This window comes from Triturus cristatus, chromosome 2_1 (genome assembly GCF_964204655.1).
Source record: "Triturus cristatus chromosome 2_1, aTriCri1.1, whole genome shotgun sequence".
NCBI classification, from domain to species: domain Eukaryota; kingdom Metazoa; phylum Chordata; class Amphibia; order Caudata; family Salamandridae; genus Triturus; species Triturus cristatus.
In genome coordinates, this window is record NC_140581.1 from 369,734,068 (window position 1) to 369,750,507 (window position 16,440).

Genomic DNA, 16,440 nt, shown 5'->3' on the forward strand with positions numbered 1-16,440 from the left:
CTCCCAACCTTCTTTGACTAGGCTGAGGGGCCCTCGCACAGGGTGTCCGTACAAGAGTTCGAAAGGGCTGAAGCCGAGGGACTTCTGGGGGACTTCTCGATATGCGAAGAGGAGGCACGGAAGTAGCACATCCCACTGGCGACGGAGGGGCTCTTCCAACCCCCCAATCATTCCCTTGAGCGTGCGGTTCAACCGCTCGACTAGTCCGTTTCCTTGAGGGTGATAGGGGGTCGTGAATCGGTAGGTGACCCCGCACTGTTGCCAGAGGGACTTCATATATTTTGAAATAAAGTTTGTGCCTCTGTCGCTGACGACTTCTCGGGGGAAGCCCACCCGGGAGAAGATCCCCATTAAGGCCCGGCCGACCACCGGGGCTGTTACAGTTCGCAGGGGAACAGCCTCGGGGTAGCGGGTGGCGTGGTCCACCAGTACCAGGATGAACCGATGTCCTTGTGCTGTACGGGGGTCCAGGGGCCCCACAATGTCTATTCCCACCCTCTCGAACGGGGTGGTGACAACTGGGAAGGGTTGCAGAGGTGCTTTAAGTTTGCGGCCGCTCTTCCCGCTGGCCTGGCACGTGGGGCAGGACCGGCAGTGGTTGAGGACGTCGTTTCTCATCTTTGGCCAGAAAAAGTGGGTCACCAGGCGACTGTAGGTTTTGTCCTGGCCCAGGTGTCCAGCCAGAGGGACATCGTGGGCCAAATTTAACAAGAAGTCTCTAAAACGGAGGGGCACCACCAGCACTCGACTGGCCCCTAACTCCGCGATTCTCTGTTCACTGTAGAACAGGTGGTTGTCCCAATAGATCCAATGGGCTCCGGTGGTGTCCCCTGCGCTCTGGGCGAGGGCTTGCTGGCGGAGTCCCTCGAGGGAGGGACAGGTCTTCTGCTCTTGACGGAACTGTTCCTGGGTGGGCCCCCCTTCTTGACGCCACTGAGCCAGGTCCGGAAGGTCCTGGGGCTGAGCGAGCCCTTCGGGGGTTTACTCTTGGGGGTCGGTATGGTCGGTGTCCTCTACTGGAGCGATCGGGGGAGGAGGTGCTGGCCATTCTGGTTCTTCTGGTCGGGGGATGGCACGGGCGGCCATGGACCGGGTGGTTACGCACGCCCAGTCCGGGAGGCCCAACATCCCCAGGTGCTCTCTTCTTTCTACGGCGGCCCACGGGGAACTCTCAAGATCATTCCCCAGGAGACAGTCCACGGGGGCATCATCTCGGACCGTCACCTTCAACATGCCGGAGACTCCTCCCCATTCGAAGGGGACGCAGGCCATCCGACATAGACTCTCCGAATTGTCGGCTGAACGGACGGGGCAGAGAATGTTCGGCAGGATCTGTTCTGGGGTCACCAGGTGACAGCGGACAGCCGTCACACTGGCCCCCGTGTCACGTAGTGCTTCGGCCCTGCGTCCATTAATGTTCACCCACTGACTATATTTTCTGGTGTTGGCGGGTAGGGGAGCCCGCGGGACCATGTCTCTTCCCCCTAGGCACGCTAGAATCATGGCGGCCGGTTCCCACTCTTGTTGTTCTTGTTCGCATTCTTCCTGTTCTTCGGAGATTTGTTCTCCCCCCAGGGCGGCGGCAGCTACCTGGCGGGGTCTCGGAGTTTGGTTCTGTGGACAGTTCGGGTCATTGGCGTAGTGGCCGACTCGCTGGCATCGGTGACACGTGACATTGGCTCGGAACCCCGGGCGCATCGGGGGGTTGCCCCGGCTGGCCGGGGGCGGGGTGCTGGCAGCGGGAGCGGCCGGGACGGTGTCTCTTCCTCGTCCCTGGCCTCCTCCTCCTCCTCGGGGACGGTGCTGACCTTGGTTGTTCCGGTTCTGTTCGTGCGGCCCACTCCGGCCTACTCGGGTGCTTTCCCACCGGTCAGCTTCGGCGGCGAGCTGCCGTGGGTCAGTCAATTTACTGTCGAGGAGGTGCTGCCTGAGCTCGATGAAGCAGTTGTTAGAGAGGTGCTCCCACACCATGAGATTAAAAAGTTGCTCGTAGGTCGTTACGTGGCTTCCCTTGATCCAACCCTCGAAGGCTCGGCTGAAATAGTTTACATATTCCACCCAAGTTGTACCCGGGATCCGGGTGCAGTCTCGGAACCTCTGGCGGTACATTTCGGGTGTGAGCCCATATCGGGTGAGGAGGGCAGCCTTCATGTGGTCATAGGATGTCATCAGATGGTCTGGGAGCTGTAACAGGGCATCGCGGCCTTCATTGACGAACCTCCCCCATAGACCGGCTCCCCAGTCACTTCGATCGATCCGGTGGGAGGTCATGGCGATCTCGTAGGCCTTGAACCACTGTTGTATGTCGTCATTTCGGAAATACTCTCGAACTACATCCTTGGGGATGTGGACTTTCTTTTCTGTCGCTCCTGGGGTGCGCGGTTGCTCGGGCACCCCCAGTTCTTTGTTCTGCTTCCGTAGGTCTATTTCTGCCAGTTTGCGCTCGTGTTCGTACGCTAATCTCTTTTCTTCGAGCTCTCTCTGCCTCTGTTTTTCTTCCCGTTCTTCTCGGAGCCGCAGATGTTCTAGGTTCAGTTTTTGTTCGGCTAATTTTAGTTCACCGTCCATTTTGAGCCGTGCCATTTCTAACTCATGTAGTCTGCTTTTTTCTCTCTCTTGGATCTCTTCCTGCGAGAGACCCGTTCTTCGCTCCTCGGGAGCCGTGGTGTTCCTCTCTGATGCTGCAACGTTTTGGTCCGGGGGTCTGGCGGCCCCGGTTTCTGCCCACGACTCAATGGCGTGCTTGAAATCGTCTTTAGTACTCAGACCGGTGGTAGCAATGCCTAGTTCAATGCAGAATTGTTTCAACTCACGATGGCTGTACTCTTCCAATTTCTCCATCTGGAATTTCTCGGTGGATCCGCTCTCTTTGGTTGTCATTGTGGTTTCGTCGTGGGGTGAGCTACTCTCTGTACGATTACGCGTTGATTCGGATCGCGCCGCTGGCCACCAATGTTAGACGGACCGGGAGGGTCGGCCGAGGACAAGGGGAGAGGTCTCCGGGGAGAGCCGTCTCCAGCGATCGTACAGACGAGTAACTTCCCCCCCACAGATGTACACCACACAAAGATAAGGTTTAACGTTCTTTATAAGCAATCTTTAGGTACGATAGAATGGTACAAGGAGGTCAGGACTCAGGGGTCCCCTCGATTCTAGTCTCTTGGTTGGGAAAGGGGGTAGCGGGACAGTCTTGTTACCAATCTGGTAGATGCGATGATATGATGGATAGCTCACAATCCTCGAGCTCGGCGTTCTAGATGGACGGGCCGCGGCAGCGCCGGCAGGTCCCGAGATGATCGTAGGTAGCGACGGTCCGCGGCGGCGCCAGCAGGTCCCGGTGAAGGTGGTAGTTACAACGGTCCGCGGCAGCGCCAGCAGGTCCCGACGAGGATGAAGGATGCAGAAGGTTGCGGCAGCACCAGCAGGCAGGACGATAGTTCGCAAGGCAGGGCTACGGCAGCGCCAGTAGTCCGTCAAGGATGAGTTCTTCACGGTGTCTCTCGACTCCAGGATACAACTGCCTTCCTGCTCTGGAGCTGCCCCAGTTATAGGTCTGGCGCCCTTTGATGTCCGGACCCTCGCACTTGGAAGTCGGGAGGTCCGGGATGAGGGAGTCCAGACACTCAGCAGGGGGGTGGAGCCAGCGCCCGGGGGAGCTGGGGGGCGATCGGCACCTGGCGGGGGAGAGCCATCGACACTTCTTTCTCCCATTGACCTGCCAAGTGGTCCGTTCACCTCCTGGGTGGATGGTGGTGCCGGGATGTCGGGGCCTGGCCAGGGCCAGGGTTAGGGTCGAGCTGAGGCCACGCGGCCTCGTGGTGCAGTGTCCAAGATGGCGGCCGGGCCGGGCGAGGGAGCCGGTAGTGGTTCGGCCCCATGATACAGAGATGTCCGGGGGCAGGAGTCCCGTATGAGACGGGGTGCGGGTTGCTTCTGTGGGTAACACCTGGAGGGCCGGGGCTCGGGCCCTGTCATGCGGGGAGGGAGCAAGCCCTTCATGTGGCCTGTCCAACACCGCACCCTGCTGTACCGAGGTTTTCAAGGTGCGGTATTACACGTCAGAAGTCCTGCAGCTGTCAATGTCTATTTATCACTGGGGAGGGGGGAGGTTTACTTACAGAATCCTTCCACCACAGTCGCCGGGCTTGTTATTTTGTTATAATAAACAGTCATTCGTTTTTGGGTGAGGCATTTCCTGTTTATGTCGTGGAGTGATAGGGGGTCTTTAAAGAGAAATGAATCCTACGCATAGGAAATGCCCGGCCATGGTAATTTGTCCCAAAGTTACATGCAACCCCAAATCGGTCTTTCCGTGTCAGATATGCAAATGCAGTATTTATACGGTAAGTTCCAAGGAATACTTTGCAATTCAATTTGAATGGTTCACGAGGAATATGCTATTCACTCTCATTCTGTTCCTCCAATTTTCCGAAGCGGAGCATGAAAGAAGAGACATCTTTGTACCTGCGTCATGTGATGGATCCCTGCGGTAGAAAGCAGCACCATTCTTCGTAATTATAGACATGCAGAATCATTTCCTTGCCAGAGATATATGACGTTAGTTGGAATCCTTTGTTATTCCTATGACCTAAGTGTTAAAGAAAAACATAAGATCTTTAGTCCTTTGCAGCCCTTAACCACAAGCAAAGATGGATTCTCCTGTTACTGAGCAATATCTATATCTTGCCCTTCCATAAAAAAAGCCACAGCCTATTTTTTTTAATTGCGACATTGTATATTTTTTTATGAAGTTAAAAAGCTGAGAATGTATTCCCCCAAAAATGTATATGCTAAAAATAAAGGTTTCTTTATTGGATACATGCTTAACAAAGCAAGCATTGACCGCGATTGTGATTTCGCAGCACGCGCGGCCGTGAGACGTGCTATGTGGAAGGGGAGGTGTGAGCAAGACAGAGAGGCAGAGCGAGAGGCGTGCGCGGGGGAGAGCGAGAGGAAACCCATATGGCGCCTCTACTCGTAAGGGCGCGCCCGCGCACATGCACGCAAGCTGTAGGCCGGCCATGGCAGCATTTTTTGAAGCCCTCACTAAAAGTCTCGCCAGACCAGCGCATGCGCTGGGTCAGGCAAGACCTAATGAACGTGTCTGTCTGTAGCGCAATCGTTGTTCATGTAAAGCACTTCCGATACCTTCGGGTGGAGTTCGTGCTGTATAAAACACATTTAAAAAAAATTAAGATATCTCAAATCCCTGTCTCTAGACAAGCCTTTTCCCTTGTATATCATTTTACTGAATTTTATTGGAGCATCACAACTAAAATCTTCTAAATTTAACAGACGGGCCAGTTCATTTAACCAGCTCCTTCTGACTCTTGTCCAACAGAGTTTACTATGGCAAATTTATTTCATACAATGCTTGAACACTTCTCCTTTTGAACACACTTGTGTTATTTGCCAAAATCGTCAAGTTATATTTGCTGACATAATATTCTAGGAGGTTAAGTCAACTTCTGTATGGATAGCTTGTATCATACATGATGGATAGCTTGTATCATACATGATGGGGGGAGGCCTAGAAGACTTTTTAAGCTACTGTCCTCTATTTTATTCTAATCATGTCACAAACTTAGAAATATGATTTCTGTGCCATACAGCAATTGAGGAGGCACTATGACCATGTTTGCCGTGATCACTGGGGTTATCGATGGCCAGCTGAAATCTCTCTTGAATTTCTTTAAGCCCCCCACAGTTGTACAGTTTCTAATTTCTAAAGAATTTAAGAGGGTTTTCTGTTGTAAATTATTATTGAACATCATACCCAGATATGATGGTGTCTTCCTCTGACATATCCCCAATAAACCACTTATAGTTTTGGTCCCCCCCCCCCCCCAATAACAAATATATTTGTTTTTTCTCTATTCATTATTTAATAGTTTGCATTACAACAGTTGGTGAATGCTTGCAGCATCCGTTGCAGACCCACCCAAGTCACATCAAGCATAACAAGGTCATGAGCATACAGTAAACATTGTATGTGACGAACCCCCATCCTAGGTGATAAAGAGTGGGACTTATTTAGATAACTTGGCATATCCGCAAAATGTTGGGCAAACAACGTTAGGGCCAGAATACAACCCTGCCTAAGGCCATTATATATTGGGATTTGCCTTGAAAGGGCCCTGTTGGTATCTATCTCCACTCTTGCCCACTTATCGTGATGTAACTCTTTCAACACAGCCAGTAGAGCCATAGGAATGCCCATCCCCATCAATTTTCCCCAAAGCAAGCGACTGTTACCCAAGTCAAAAGCCGAACGAAGGTTGACAAAACATCAAAACAAATTTGCTCTTATTTCAATCACTTTCTGTCCCATTGCCCAGAGCCTGAAGTAATGATCTATAGTGAAATGTTCTTCAAAACTACCTTGACCAATAGGTATCAACTTACTGTTAGCAATCCAGTCTTTCAGATATAAGAGGTTTTACTTAGCAAGTATTCTAGCTCCTACATTAATTAAACTAATTTGGCAATATTTTTTGGGACCAAAAGGGCCATTTAAAAAAAACAAAAAACCAGGTTTAGTTATAGAACCATTCCAGCTCTCAGGAAATGTCCCGGTATTCAATTATCCATTAGTTGTGGAGTAAAAAACTGTCCCATTGGTCATGGTTGGATTGAACTATAATCGCTGAGCCATGATCCGGGCCACAGCCCTGGTGAGATTTATACCAACTGTAGGGTTTGTTATTGTGTCCAGTATTTCGCAATGAGTTGCCAATGCTATAATGAAAGTCTGTTCTGATCAGCACCTGCCTAATCCTTGTAGTCCATTCCTAGCTTCTCATTACAGTCGGAACTAATGGCCTTGTTCTCACTGTTATGTGCTGCCACCCCTTAAATTCTTTGTCTTTTTAGGTCGAGCCTATAGCGGCAGCGTGAATGCGCTGCTTTCTTTGCGAGGCATGCAGTATTCAGTATGGCGTGGAAGCTCTGTGGAACTCCGCCCACTCTCCGCCCACCTTTTTCATTGGCTTAGGTCCTAAATGCTGCCTTCCGATTGGTTTTCGGCTTGTTAGTCCCTCATGATGGCCATTTCGTCATTTGTATCCTTCCATGGCTACAGGCCCCTTTACTTTGAAAACTATTTTCTTCCCATGCCCCCCTTCCCGCAGTCCATGACTTCTCGTCCCCCGCAACCCCCCACACTCCCGCTTGTGCCTTCTTGCCCATCCGCACTCCCGTTTCCAATGCAATAGCTCTCACGTAAATGCGAGTCCTATTGCATTGCAAATGCTTGTTTTCTTTTGCCTCGGCTTTCTTGTTCCGAGCACTGCTGCTATCATGGAGGCCATCTGTGTTGACTTTGTTGTCGCCCCCCTCCCGCCATAGATTGTGCTGCCTTTAGTCCCACACCAGTTGTCAGTGTTAACTTTCTTCGTTGTCTGTGTTAACTTTTTCCCGCCCCCCTCCCGTTGACCGTGTTAATTTTTTCCACGCCTCCTCCCGTTGTCCGTTTTAACTTTGTTCCCACCCCCTCCCGTTGTCCGTGTTAACTTTTTTCCCGCCACCTTCCGTTGTCCGTGTTCACTTTGTTCCCGTACCCCCTCCGATTGTCTGTATTAACTCTTTTCCTGCCCCTCTCCCGTTTTCCTTGTTAACTTTGTTCCCGCCCCCCTCCCGTTGTCCGTGTTAACTTTGTTCCCACACCCCTCCCGTTCTCCATATTAAGTCCTGGGCCGTTCGCTTCAATGGGGCTGGCAAATTCCTGCCAGCTTGCGCAGCTGGCTACCTGGAAGATGCCGAAGCCATGCTGCAGGGCCAAAGCGAGAGCGACCTACTAAACAACACCAACATTTATGGCATCAGCGCAATTCATCAGGTAAGGTACGTCATGACCTGAAAAACCGAGTGACAATCCACCACAGATGCGAAATCATTCCCTGAGCAACCATTTTCCTGTTTTCCTGCACATATGGATGTATAATAAAGTTAGCAAGAAACATCCCCACTCCTGTTATGTTCTCTGGTCTTTACTGTCCTGCAGGCAAGCATTTTAGTTTCAGGGTCCAAGTGACGTGGCCAGGACCCTGGGCTCCCCATTTATTTACCAACACTTGTGAGCGCGGTAGAGGCAGAGGTCACAGAAATGATGTGCTTCATCGAACTTTCGAACTGGTGATACTTTTTGATTATTTATTATCCATTTGTTATTTTGAGGCACGCAATTTGTACCGAGAAGTGCATTGTACCATTTCGTGGAGAATTATAAATAAACCAAGCTTCTACTTATTTTATTCTTTTAACAAAAATACTCTCGGTGTGTATGTGCAGAGGAATCCACAACCATTTTACTGTCCCGGCAGGCTCAGTCTCTGTATGGGTTGGTCGGCTGCCATGTTAAGCTGCCACGCATCATGCTATTGATAAATAATTTTTTTCTAAAAGTGTCTACAGAAAGATTTTATCTAGGAACAATAGTCATATGTTTTTGAGGTTCTGAACACCGAATCTCCTGAGGCGCAGCGGCCAGAGCGTTAGAACCCGATCCGGGTAGGCAAAGCCGGACCCATTAGAGGCCCGGGTCAAAACGCCATCCGGGGGCGGCGGCCCTCCCCCGCCCAACCCCCTCCGGAAATTTACATGGGGACTAGGCCAACGCGGCCTGGATTGGCCCTGGGGGCACGGACAAGCCCCCCCCCCCAATCAGGGGGCGAGCATAGGGGCGGGGGGGGGGATAAAAAGGGACGCAGGGCTCCAGTGGAGTCACAAATCCCCCCCCCCCGAGCTGAGGACGAAGAAAGAAGAATGGGAGCTGGGGCAACGGACGCCCAGAGGGGGGCGCGTCCACTACCTGGATGACTTCTTGTTTGTGGGTAGGGCAAACACAGAGGACTGCGCTACCCTCCTCAGCAACTTCATGGCGTTGATGCTGGAACTAGGCATCCCGATAGCTCAGGATAAAATGGAGGGTCCCACAACGAAACTGACGTTCTTGGGGATAGAGCTAGACTCAGTGGCAGGGACATGCAAGCTGCCAGCCGAGAAGGTGGAGGGCATGCTCGGCGACATAAAGAAGTTGAAACAACAAAAGAAGGCGACTCTGGGGGAGATACAGCAGCTACTAGGGAAACTGAACTTTGCCCTAAGGGTAATTCCCGCAGGGCGCCCATTCGCCAGGAGGCTGGCCTGGCTCACGAGGGGCCTGACCCAGAGGCATCACAGGGTTCGCATAACGCAGGGAGTGAGGGACGACCTCGGCCAATGGGAGAGTTTTCTGACAGATTTCAACGGCACCCTGATCTGGCGGGCCCCTTGGGTCCTGGCCAGCGAGTTGGAACTCTACACCGACGCAGCAGGGGGGTACGGCTTCGGGGCAATCTTAGGGACGGCGTGGACAGCAGGGGAATGGCCGGAATCATGGTACACATCCGGGCTGACCGCGAACATAGCACTGTTAGAGCTGTTTCCCATAGTAGTAGCCTTCCACGTCTGGGCCCCACGACTAGCAAATAGGCAAATCACGCTATGGTCAGACAACCACGCTGTGGTGCAGGCAATCAACACAGGAGCTGCGCGATGCCCAGCTGTAGGGACCCTACTGCGGAAGCTAGTGGGCTGCCAATTAAGAGGCAACATTGCACTGAGGGCAAGGCACATCCAGGGTGTAGAAAACTTAGCTGCGGATGCTATTTCTCGTTTCCAGTGGGAGAAGTTCAGGAAGCTGGCTCCAGGCGCAGACAGACGGATGACCCCGATGCCGGAGGAAGCGTGGGCATGGGTGGAACCGGGCTAAGACGGCTACTGGACAATGCACTGGCCCCTAAGACCAACGGCCGTTACAGGAAGTGCTGGGGGACTTTTAGGGGCAGGATGGGATTAAAGAAGGGACAATGGGCCCAAAAAAAGGAAATCCTAGAATTCATTGATTGGGCTTTCCGGGAAGGGAAGTCAAAGACCTGGGCACAAGCGCATTTAAGTGCAATAGCGCACTACACAAAGATGGCAGGGCGGGAGGACCCAACAAGGGCGTTTGAATGTCGAATGGCTATGAAAGGGTGGAGCAGGCTACAGGGGGCACCAAGGGACGCCAGGCGCCCCATCCATTTCAGACTACTACAGGCGATGCTGGGAACCCTGGACGGGATCTGCTCCTCACAACATGAAATCACACTATTTCGGGCAGCATTCGCTGTAGCATTCTTCGGGGCATACAGGGTCAGCGAGGTGGTAGCCCCTTCAGTGGTGGACTCGGGAGCGACATGCATACATAGAGAGGAGGTAGACATGCAGGATGAGCACATGGACATACTGCTACGGAGGTCCAAGACGGACCAGACGGGCAAAGGGATATGGACCAGGCTGCACTGCACGAAGGACGCTGTGCACTACCCAGTGTGCCTTCTAAAAGGGCATCTAGAGAGCAGTCGAGGGAGGAAGGGGCCACTTTTCCAACACTGGGATGGGTCTTTTCTCAGCCGCTTTCAGTTTATAGCGGTAATGAGAAAGACCATAGACGCGCTGGGGCTCCCCGCACGGGAATATGGGTCACACTCATTTAGAATTGGGGCAGCCACCACGGCGGCAGAGCTGGGCTTGGGCGGGGGGGGTAATCAAGGGGATAGGGCGTTGGGCATCCGGTGCTTACAAGCGGTACATACGCCCAACAATGTACTAAGCCCACACTCCCCCCCCCGCCCCCCCCATGTTTTTCCAGGTCCGAGCGCTTCACAAAGGAAGGTCTGGATCGTGGGGCACTCTTACGAGACGCGGGCGCAGAGGTGGGCAGCGGCCAGACGGGACTTTGGCGGAATATGGTTGCGGGATACCGACATCGAATGGTGGGGGCGTCCCGGGATGAGATGGGAACAGCTGCTGCACACGGTGCGGGACGCGCTACAGCGGGGTAGCAAGCCAGACGCGGTGGTGGTCCACCTAGGCGGGAATGACTTGGCGGCAATGGGGCGGAGGGCGCTCCTCGAAGACATGCAGAAAGGCCTCACGGCAGTGGCACGCATGGTATGCCCCGCTGACATAATTTTTTCTGAAATCATAGTATGGACCACCTGGCGGGGGGCAATTGACCTGGGGGCGGTAGAAAAGTCCAGAAGAAAACTCAATATTACGATGGCGAAAGTATGCAAGGCCAACGGCTGGGGTTTCGTACGGCATGGGTTCATCAACCTAAGATCCCCTGGGTATCACAGGGAAGACGGAGTACACCTCACAGGGGTGGGAATGGATATGTTTCTGCTGAATATTGTGGGGGTACTGGAGCAGAGGGGTTTCCTATGACAGTAAGTCGAGGCAGGCGTCGGTTGGGGGGGAGCTCCCTCTGATCGTGAAACCATAGGGAGCGTGGCGGTACTAAACTAACAAAATTAACAAACAAAAGGGAAGAACTCCGTAGAAGAGAGATGTGAGGCTCTCACAGGGCCCTGGGGATGCCGCACGGCAGGGGCAGTGAGCGAGCCAAAGGGCGGCACGCCGCCAGCAAAGTTTAGAGGTAATGCTCTCCCATGACCATTGGGATGCCTCACGGCAGGGGCTCAGAAGGAGACAAAAAGCAAAGGACCCAATCGCAAGAAAATAGAGCAGATGCGCAAGAAAAGGCCCTTGGGATGCCAGCCGGCAGGGACCTCTGGGCGAGGGGAGGGCCCACGAAAGGGCACAGGGCGAGCGGGACGGCACTTGCAGCCCGGACAGGTCCAAACGGAGACCCGCCAAATCGGTAGCAAGCTGAAGCCTAGACCCGGAAGCACAGAACGCAAAAAGGGTCCCCTCCTCGCCTAGGTGATTGCTAGAACTGGGTCAAGGACAATAATAATGCAGCATGTACATAACCACGATCAAGGTGATACAAATGTGTAAATTGTTATCATGCTAATAAAACTGCGACCCTTTCAGGCACCCAAGAAAGTTGTCAGTGGTGTTTTAGGGTAGCAGAGCGGAGCTAGACTGTACAAGGGGGGAAGCGGGGAGGGATGGCTCGCCACCTGGAGGGGGTTAGAACCCGGGCCGGGTAGGCAAAGCCGGACCCATTAGAGGCCCGGGCCAAAACGCCATCCGGGGGCGGCGACCCTCCCCCGCCCAACCCCCTCCGGAAATTTACATGGGGACTAGGCCAACGCGGCCAGGATTGGCCCTGGGGGCACGGACAAGCCCCCCCCCAATCAGGGGGCGAGCATAGGGGCCGGGGGGGGGATAAAAAGGGACGCAGGGCTCCAATGGAGTCACAAATCCCCCCCCCCCCCCGAGCTGAGGACGAAGAAAGAAGAAACCCACCCACCCACACCTAAGAGTCGGTCGTCGCAGCTGAACGGTGGAGGATAGCGGAACTAAACTAACAAAATTACCAAACAAAAGGGAAGAACTCAGTAGAAGATAGATGTGAGGCTCTCACAGGGCCCTGGGGATGCCGCACGGCAGGGGCAGTGAGCGAGCCAAAGGGCGGCACGCTGCCAGCAAAGTTTAGAGGTAATGCTCTCCCATGACCCTTGGGATGCCTCACGGCAGGGGCTCAGAAGGAGACAAAAAGCAAAGGACCCAATCGCAAGAAAATAGAGCAGATGCGCAAGAAAAGGCCCTTGGGATGCCAGCCGGCAGGGACCTCTGGGCGAGGGGAGGGCCCACGAAAGGGCACAGGGCGAGCGGGACGGCACTTGCAGCCCAGACAGGTCCAAACGGAGACCCGCCAAATCGGTAGCAAGCTGAAGCCTAGACCCGGAAGCACAGAACGCAAAAAGGGTCCCCTCCTCGCCTAGGTGATTGCTAGAACTGGGTCAAGGACAATAATAATGCAGCATGTACATAACCACGATCAAGGTGATACAAATGTGTAAATTGTTATCATGCTAATAAAACTGCGACCTTTTCGGGCACCCAAGAAAGTTGTCAGTGGTGTTTTAGGGTAGCAGAGCGGAGCTAGACTGTACAAGGGGGGAAGCGGGGAGGGGTGGCTCGCCACCTGGAGGGGGTTAATGTTTTCTCAAGCACCTCGACTTGTTCAGGCTTTTCCAGTATATTTCTCTCTTGGTTTTCAGTTTCATTTCTGAAGACGTCTGGACGCCATTGATGACACCCCAGCAGCAAATGTACGCACAATTTAAACGCAATACCGTTTCTAAAACAGTGAAGTGAAACCTTTATTTCCTTGGTATTGTAATATAATTTTACCATTCGTGCACTGTGGCAAGGCCTTCTGTTCTCTGTCCTGTTACAAATAAAGCTAGATGGTGGAAAAAAGCAAGCATGATTTCAGGTGAGTATGGTTCTCCATTACTCTTTTATTGTTCAGTTGTATGTTCCAGTGGGATATCTTAGGCTACAGGCAGGAGCATTGGAATTATGCATCAGGAGATGACCACATTATGCGGGAGGGTTGACTATATTATGCAGCAAGAAAAGCAAACCATTCCTCAGATTTCGTTAGTATTACTTTGTTATTTTATAATTTTTGCACTTTAACACTTTCTGAGTAAAGCTTTCACCTAATTAGTACCTGTTTAACATCCAAGTACATTAACAAGCTACAGAGAGGTGACCAGTAAACCTTTGTGAAGGGCCTTCCACTGTGCGTAAACACTACGTTTGCACTAGAAACAAAACATTTTGTGTCCAAATCTGCAGATGATGGTCTATGTGGCAAATACAGCAAATCTATAATTGTGCGGGAAAACACCCTGGCTGCAGAATTGCCACAGGTAATGAGTGAAGGCATTCTGACTATTATGGAGAAAATACCCCAAGGGAAGGCCTGCAACCTCAGTCACAATTTTGGGCTTTCTATTTGCTTTGCTCTATTTGTATTCCTAAATCAGACTACATGACCCAGTGTATAGTAATTGTTTAGCTATTCAAACCCCGGAGGTACAGCACCCAGGATAGTGTGCTGCATGGCTAAAAGCTTATAAGGTCCCAAAGGCGAGACTTACTGGCTATGCCAATGCTTGTTTCTATTTATTGCTGCCTTAATCTGATGGGTAGTTTGTTTTCAGAATTGAAATCGAACTGGTTTTTGAAGAGGGGAAGAAGAACGAGGGAAATTTTTAACAAGACCGTAAGTACCGTATTCAAACAAAATGGGCAGAGATGATGAGAGGAGCAGGTCAGACAAGGTGAACACACCCAGAAGTGTCATATAGAGCAGAATGGACAAGAAGACAGCAAAATGAACCTGAGATCGTGAAATGGGCCAAAAAAAAGCATTAACAAGCATTTGCAATGCAATAGGTCTCGCATTTGCAAAAGTTTAAGCTATTGGCATTGTTCATGACAATGCCTTTTTTAATCTATTTTATAAAACAAACACATAATGGCATTTATTAATCATTTACAAAGCCAATAGCTAGTGTTGCATTATTCTTAGCAATGCCAGCTGCTCACACTTTTATAATGCGAGACCTATTGCATTGCAAATGCTTGTTTACATCTGCCTTTCTTTCTTGATTTAACTTCCTCTACGCTGTAACGTGGCTTAGACTTGTACACAGGGTCTCCAGGTTCACAGATAGCTTAGATGCCACCAGGAATTGTAGTTGTCAAGGTGGCCTTGGTGGACCTGTTTGACCTTCTGATGTAGTTTAAAGGTGTGGTTAAAAAAGGTGTGCTATCTTAACAGACCCAGGTTGCATCATCTGTTTCAAATACCCTGGTTGTCCTAAATATATCCAAGCAACCGCTACTGCTTTTAGCTTCCCTGGAACATTTATATGATAGCGTATATGTGTAGGCATTGTTACAGGTCACTGTTATTTGGGCACGGTCCCGATGGTGGTGATAAATTTGTCTGCAGCTTTCCATCTACTCATGGAATCTGAGTGTAAAATGTGCAGAAACCAAATGATAAGGGGGGTCAAACCTTACTTTTCTTCAGCTAGAGCTCTTCAATCACTTTGACAGATGCAGCTTACCACTCTAGCATCAATGATATTCTGATTGTCCTTTCCGTGTGGGAACTTGTTAGAAGCTGAAACTAAGTGAAGCTTAACCTAGATTGGAATTTGAAGCTTGAAGTAACTCTTTAACAAAAAAAACCTCCTCTTAAAACCAAGTGCTACGAGATTAAAAGCAGATTGGCAGCCCTGAGCCCCACCAGTGACCACAAGACCGGTCGGCCCCAACCTGGGCGTGCCAGTCCCTGCTTAGCTTTCCATTTACATATTTGTGTCTTCACGTAGAGGAGTTCTATCAACCTTTGTGTGGAAGAACTTCTTTGATTTGTAAGGAGTGCACCTGCTATAATCTAACCTGGACTGGCGGCATTCTACTTTCATATGGCAGTGTTAAGTGTCCTCTACTGGTTTATCGTGGTCAGATCTGCTGTGTTGGTATGGGCGATATTTGGTGAGTACCGCGTGGTGTGAGATGCCTACCGGAAAGCTTACACACCCAAGTGTCAGCTTGCGACGCTCAGGAAGAACCTTTATCCCACAGGTGTTTTTTCAAAATGCTGCTTTGTGAGGAGCGGCGCTAAAGAAGAAGCTGATACCCCAAGCGTGTTTAAACAGACAGTGTTGGTGCATCTTTGTACACAGTTGGGGATTTGGCAAATGTCAGGTAGATTGTGCTTTTGTGTGGACATCTCAAGGGTGGAAAACTTGGTGGACCGTTATCTCAGCGCGAGGTATGAATAATGCTTACCTATTCAAAGTGCTCGCGACGAGGCATAGTCTTGCTGTGGGGTTGTGATGAGATAAACGCGTGGAACTCCAGCGAGACAACCGGTAAGCACGCTCATTCGCACCAACAGTTGTTCCTCGTGTGCCAGTTCTTTTTCAACGGCAGTTCCTGGTTTGTTGAGTAACCCTGGAACATGATGCTGTATAGCACGTACGTGCCTGGAGCCACCCGGCTCACTCCTAGGGTATGTGCTGCCATGCCTGGAGCCACCTGGCGTGCTCCTAGGGTATGTGCTGCCAACTTGACGGCTGGTGGAACTTCATGTTTGCCTCGCCACTTTTTTTATCCTTCCCCGAGCAATGCTCATTTTGTGAGGAGATACATTACAGATTATAATGTCGGCATGCGACCCCAGCGCAGTCGTGGAGATCCGTTGGAGACTGTATTTCGGTATGTCCCGTCTGGCCTGAATGGAGAGTATTGTCGGCACTGTGCAGGGACAAGTACCAGTATTGAAACTTATGGCAATGTAGTCCTGTTAATGCAATAGTTGTCAATGGTTTTTGTTTTCCATTGGATGTTGCTTCTTCATTTTTCAATGGATGCGTAACATATGTAAGTTGTGGTCTTGGGTCGGGGTTTGTAGTCACAGCACCATCATCACTTTTGCTCTAGTTTGGAGGAAGAAGCACTCCTGTGTTGGCATTTGAACCCTCATGGCAAAAAAAAAAAATTCTCATCCCAGCCACTGTTGAAGCTACTGTGTTTTTTTTTTATCTTGAACATGTTTATTGCTGTTCAGCTCATATTGTTATTGCTATTTCTTGACATCTTCTTGCTATGTCATGCTCAATGTACTGCCAT

The 16,440-nt window shown here is 51.1% G+C and overlaps 1 protein-coding gene across 3 annotated transcripts in view; it reads left to right on the forward strand.

Annotated features, from left to right (window-relative positions):
* IL31RA (interleukin 31 receptor A) overlaps positions 1-16,440 on the forward strand; it is a 1,058,288-nt gene that overhangs the window by 258,997 nt on the left and 782,851 nt on the right. The window contains exon 1 of one of the 3 annotated variants that reach the window (XM_085631333.1): positions 7,630-7,837. The exons of the other annotated variants lie outside the window; for them this stretch is intronic. The gene's annotated coding sequence lies outside the window, so the exon portion shown is untranslated. Of the gene's footprint in view, positions 1-7,629; positions 7,838-16,440 lie in introns of those variants that run through there. 3 annotated transcript variants of the gene reach the window in all.